The sequence below is a fragment of the Carassius auratus genome, unplaced genomic scaffold (assembly GCF_003368295.1).
Source record: "Carassius auratus strain Wakin unplaced genomic scaffold, ASM336829v1 scaf_tig00011673, whole genome shotgun sequence".
Classification (NCBI taxonomy): Eukaryota; Metazoa; Chordata; class Actinopteri; order Cypriniformes; family Cyprinidae; genus Carassius; species Carassius auratus.
In genome coordinates this window covers 1-6,744 of record NW_020524231.1, presented here as the reverse complement: position 1 = coordinate 6,744, position 6,744 = coordinate 1, and the positions used below count along the sequence as shown (strand labels likewise).

At 38.3% G+C, this 6,744-nt stretch overlaps 1 pseudogene; it reads left to right on the top strand.

Moving 5' to 3' along the window:
* Positions 1–1,971: 1,971 nt before the first annotated feature.
* LOC113073243 (gastrula zinc finger protein XlCGF57.1-like) lies at positions 1,972–3,306 on the top strand (annotated as a pseudogene).
* The last annotated feature ends 3,438 nt before the right edge of the window (positions 3,307–6,744 follow it).

Below are 6,744 nucleotides of genomic sequence, written 5' to 3'. Positions count from 1 at the left end.
TACCTCATTATTGTTTGAGGTGCTTCACCTGCTTGTCTTCCTATTTATTCTCCTGACCTGAGGGATTCACCTTGAAATTCAGGAGTGCTGTAAAGGGTTTGGAGTATAATGATTTAGCTCCAAAGGACTTGTTTTCTTATACCCTTGATGAGCCCATCAGTATGTGAAAGAGGTACGGCACTTAACCCCGTCTTTTGGGGGCTTTTGTGGACATAATAGCCCACAACGGAACTTTTCCTGACATGGCTGCCTGTTCAGAGTCTCTTCACATGATGGCTTATATGTCAGTGTCTCATCACAAAATGGCTGCCAGCACAGAGCCTTTTCACAGAATGGCAGCCACTCCTGAGTCTCGTCCCAAAATGGCCACCACTCCTGAACCTTGTCCTGTTAAGGCTGCCTTTCCAGAGACTCTCCACAAGATGGCTGCCAGTTTGGAACCTCTTCACCGGATGGGCCCAATGCTTTTGAGACTGGCTTTTAGTATGGCAGATCCAGAACGCATTCCAGATATCTCAGAATCCGTCCAGTCTGGGAGCCCTCAGAGTCCACTCCAGAACCCACTCCTGTCCGGGAGCACTCAGAATCCAATCAAGAACCTATTTCAGTCTGGGAGCCCTCTGTGTCCACTCAAGAAACCTGGTGGTTTCCAGCTCCGCTTGATCCAACATTGTAGCCCTCTGTTCCGTCTATTTGCTGTGGTGGTCATGCACTCCACCATAGGGATCTTCGGTCATGCCTGCTCTGCTGGGGTGGTCTTCTGCACCACCGTGGAGAACTTCAGCTATCACTCAGCGGCTCTGGTGGGATTGAGCTCCACACTCTTCAACTAGTGGGCTTACGCTCCACCCTTGCTTACTGCTCTCCCAGAATTTTCTGGTCTACCTCTTGGCTTTAGGCCCTCTTCTGCCACACAGACCTGACCCAACATATCTCCCCCTGGTCCATTATTTTAATTCAGAGTTATTTACCCGTATTGCTGCCATATTCCTGCCTTGCATTGTTGTGCTTTTTTTCAAGCCTGCCTGCCTGCCTTTTTCCCCCCAAGGGTAGTTTTTGTTTGTTTTATTTCATTTTTTTATTAAAAATTATAATTTTTGCGGTAACGCTTTAATATAACACTTATCAATTGCTTATTAGTATGCATATTACTAGAATATTAGCCATGTATTAGTGCTAATTAAGAACATATTAATGCCTTATTCTACTTGACCTTATTCTTCATCCCTAATCTTACACAATACCTAAACCTAACAACTACCTTACTAACTATTAATAAGCAGCAGATTAAGACATTATTGATAGAAATGTCATAGTTAATAGTTAACGAGTGTTACCTATTCTAAACTGTTGTCAATTTTTCTCCTGAATTTGAATCCACGCCTTACTCTCTGATACCATGACAAAAACAGCCCTGGGAAAGCATAAGCCTATACATGCATGGACATAATTACACCACTGATCTAATAGAACTAAAAGAGAGATGTAGCCACAATCAGATGGCAAAAGTAGGTAATGTAACTACAATAAGAAGTTTGTCATTTCCAGAAGAGGCCTGTGCCTGTACAATAGGGTGACTATTCATCCTCTTTTTCCCATACACTCTTCGGACCTAAAAGAAAATGTCCATCCATGATTTCTAAATTGCCCAAAATGTCTGGGGTTCACCATTCATTGTGAGTTTTTGCATTGCTTTGACCTTTCTCTTTAGCTCTCTGCCTTCTTGCCCACCACCACTGGATAGTCATGTACACAAACATTGTTCAAACTGCATCTCAATTATCTCTAATTTTCTCACCCTAGACCTGACGGTGCTGAAAGATGAGAGTCAAGAACTGATTGAAATGGAAGAAAGAGATCAATATAAGAATCAACATGATTATTTAACTGGAGAAACATATTTTAGTTGCTCACAGACTGAAATAAGTTCCTCAAGAAAAATGGATCAAAAGACCAGAATTAGTCTGAAACTGCCGTCAGTGTGGAAAGTGTTTCAGTCAAAAAGTAATTCTTAAAAGCCACATTAGAATTCACACTGGAGAGAGGCCATTCATATGCCCTCAGTGTGGAAAGAGTTTCACTCATTCTGGAAACCTTGGAGACCACATGAGTATTCACACTGGAGAGAAGCCTTATTCCTAAAAACAGTGTGGAAAAAGTTTCAACCAGAAAAGTAGTCTTAACTGCCATATCATAGTTCACAGTGAAGAGAGTCTTTTCATCTGCCAACAGTGTGGTATAAGTTTCAGTCAAAAAGGAAGCTTTAACCAACACATGAGAATTCACAATGGAGAGCAGCCTTACATGTGCCAACAGTGTGGAAATCTTGAAGTCCATTTGAGAACTCATAGAGAGAAACCCTACATATGCCCTTTGTGTGGAAAGAGTCTCAGTCAAAAACGACACTTTGAAAACCACTTGAGAATTCACTCTGGAGATCAACCCTACACATGCACTCAGTGCTGAAAGAGTTTCAATAACAAAAGACACTTTGAAGACCACATAAGAACTCACACAGGAGAGAAGCCTTTCATCTGCCAAAAATGTGGTAAATGTTTCAATATGAAGGGAAGCCTTAATAGGCACATGAGACTTCACACTGGAGAGAAACCGTTTACATGTGGTCACTGCGGAAAGAGTTTCAAAAATAAAGCAGCACTTAAGTACCACATGAGTTTTCACAAATAAAAGAACAGTTTTATGTAATTTGTCGAATTGTTGAAATTTTCACAGACAGGAAACATTGTTTACAATCATGTTATAACACCAGAGAGAAGGCTGATCAAATCACAAATTGAATGACCATCGCTTTTCCCACTTTCAACCACTCTGTCCCCATTTTTTTCCATGGGGGGTGGGGATCAATGGGCAGGTGAATGCATTTTTTGTGATCTTTTTATCCAATGTATTAACACATTCACACAATGTCAAGATAAATGTGAAATGAGACAATGAAAAAACATAAGGAGAGCAACAGCTTTCTACAAAACATCACTTAACGCTGAGGATGCATGTTAGAAGTGAGGATTGGTGGAGAATATTGTGCTTTGTACAATTTTCATCTTCAAACTGATTTTACTACTTCAGCTGACGAAGTTTACATCCCATCTGGAAAGATGCTTGCCATTGTGTTTATGCATTAGATCTGTGGGTGAAGAGTAGGCAGTATTTTGTGGCTGTTTGAATACATTTGATCAACTCGCATGTGTCAGTGTTTTTACGAATAGATTAAATGAAATGGGACAAACTTAATCTTGACAACCTATGTATCATTATAAAGATCTAAGCCTCAAGAATCGACAACAAATCGCTGTTTTTCAATGGAAAGCTTATAAAGACTGTATTTGCTACATTTGGGTAAGCAGTACACATAAAAAACATGAACAAAGAAACGCTGTACCATACCAGATCCGTCTTAATAACGAGTCATAAACACATCCACAGCTGTAAATCCCGGTTTTGTTAGAAAGGTAAGGGTCCACTGAACGACATCTCATGAAGCACGTTTAGTCCAACGAAGCAATAACGTTGTAAAAATGGATCATAATTCCTTGTTTACGTTTCAGTTCTTCAGCGACAGAACTGTTTGTGTCCGTTATGGAATAACTTAAGTGTGGTAAAAAAAAAATTCAAGGCACTTCAGTGTCTATAACTTAATATTTTTGAGCATTATCAAATTTATGTTATGATTTATGACACCAAAATTATGTTTGTAACATACTGAAGTAGGAAACTGTTACAATTATAAGTTAGGTAGAGCACTTTCAGCTGTGAGTCCCATAATGGGGGGTGCTGGCTAACAAGTTAAGCAAACCACTAAAAATGGATACTGATGCAGTAATCATATTGTACAGAAGTCTTACAATTTTAACCAGCAGCAGTTTTACCTTTAATAAATAACAAAATCTTACTATTCCACTATAAACTAAATGTCAGTATTTAATAATAATAATAATATACACATGTAAATAACCTAAATATTTTATATTATTTTATATTATAACATTTTATTGTTATTTTAATTATAACTGAGGAGCAAAGAAATATATTATGATTGCAATAATCCAATTGTCCTGTAAAATAAAAAGGGAGTATTTATTACTAATGACAATAAAAAAGTAATGGTAATATTCTTTTTATAACAATTATATAACAAAGAATAAATAATGATAATATCTTTGTTTGTAGTATTATTTAAATGTTAAACATAGTTTGTAAATGTTTTAACATTGTTTAAAACCATTGAAAATGATTGCAGTTAAAATAAAGTTATTATTTTAATATTATCATCATCATCTTCATTTTTATTAATCATTTTATTAAAAATCATTTTATTTCATTATAAATGCTGACTTTTTTAAGAGCAATAATATTCTTATGTTTTTTTATTCATTTAACTGGTATAAATTAAAATACAAATTAAATTGATATTCATCATTATTATTATTATTATTATTAATAAAACATGCATACATTATTTAAGAGTGCAGTATTATTGTAATCATATTTCTTTACTATATTATTATTCAAATAATAAAAAAGATCATATTGTGGTTGCTAATTACTATCAATTTATGTATTTTATTAAACGCTATGATTAATGTCAAATTTTATAATGTCAGAAACTCTTGAAGTTGATTTCAGTCTTGTGAGGAATCAATTATATGTATGATACAAAATGGAATTCAAATCGATTCTCAAATTGATTTATCATTGCATTTTATTTCTTCACAAAATCAAGAGAAAAATTTATTAAATTCACAAACACGATTAATGAAGAACTTTTCAATTAAAAGGACATTTTTGAAAGAAATAATACAAATGATTGATATGACACTATAAAAATAAATGTAGATACACTGTCTCTATCACACACACATTCACACACACACATTGATCTCTCTGTCATTAGGAGGATTTCTGACACATTTATTCTGTTATTTCAGTGATAGACATTCATTCAGCTGTTAGTATTAATGTTCATGAAGAGACAATAACATCTCACTGTTACTGATTTATCATTCAGCTCAAAACATGATGGGAAAGAATCTTTCATGAGTTCACTTCTGATTCATCAACACAGTTTCACTGATGATCCAGTAGAATAAACCCTAAACCCAGGATAGAGCGGCTGAGTGAATGTGGTCTGGACTGTGTGGATGAGGCTCATTGTGTTTCTGGAGACGCTGTAGAAGGACAAGAGTTCCTGCTCTGTGATCCACATACACTCCTATTCTACTGCCAATGGACTTCACAGGGAGGAACAGTCACTATGTTATTGTGTATGAATGAGTAACTGATGGGAGAGCAAAACAAAACTCCAGGACTGATCGATTAAATCCAAACCAACACTTCAACCACCCCGTCCCCTTCCTGGTGATGCTCTTTATATGACACTGATATAAACACACATCCACTCCACTCAGTCTCCCCAATAACAGCGCCCACACACACTCTCTTTACACAACACTTGAGGGACACTCATCAAATCTGTCTGAGTGATCAGGATACAGCTTTTCTGTCTCACATCTGTCACCTTTCTGTTCTCCTCAGACAGAATGAGTTCAGTGTGGCTGTGTTTTGATCCAGTGTGAGAAAACAGGCATCTAAGACACAAGAACAGTGAGATTAATTAACAACAACAATCACTACAGCTGTGTGTGTGTGTGTTGTGTGTGTGTAGGTGTGAGACCTCATATTTTAGACAATTCAATCATCAATAGAAGACATTGCATAGTTGAATCCTTCATAAAATATTCAAGTGAAATTGAGTTCTTGATAGAGAGACCAATCCACTTCGATTGTGTGAATAAATAAATTCCCATCTGGCACCACATCCTGCAGCATGTGTATAAAGGCAGCAGGTTCACCACATTAATTAATATTTTCACTTCAGAGCCAAGCGTTGGTGGTATCACTACTGCTCTCCCCTCTTCAAATGATTGCAAAAGATGAGTATATATAATTTGTGGAGACAGTCAGACTTGGAGTGTGGCGGGGGCCAACGTCCAGCACCTAAGAGCAATCTCTAAAGAGCAACACGGGTGATCACGTCTTTTTAAAGATGTCTTATCACCATGTGTGTTTCTGGATGTAGTTGTTTCCTGGAGCCCACAGGATTGGTCACGATTGCTGCCTCACATGTCTGGGCATTCAGCACGCTGAGTAAACATTCGTGGATGGTGCATATTTTCTTTGTAAGGGACATGAACATCATGGAGTTTGCATAAAAGGACTCCATTACTCAAGTGAGGCGGAGTCCCTCTGCCGCGATCCAGCACCCAGTGCGCCACTGCGTCCCATGAAGTCAGAGGTGATTTGAGGATTATGGTGAGGGCGATGCTGTTGAAAGCTTTATCCAGCAGTTCTCAGCAGCAAAGAAGACTGAGGCAATTAAACATAGTGTGCCGTTAGTGCAAGAGGCCCTGAGACCGGCACTCCGGACATGGAGGAGATTGCTCATCGGGAGATAGTGACCACACCACTCCCTCCCCCGGACCTGCAGCCAGAGGTATGCAAAACTTCAATAAAAGAGCAGTTCGGTCTCAAGAGGAAGAGAGTCATGAACCATGCATCACGAGATCACTTCCCTCCTCTCTTGTCAGTGGGCAGCAGTGGGTTGCCCAAGAGCACCCTCTACTGACCAGTTTTGAAACCAGGTAAGGGCTGTAGCACTCGAGTCCCCCCTTCATGTCATCACACGCAAGGCTGTCACAAGCCTTAAGCCGGGCTCCTACATTTTCT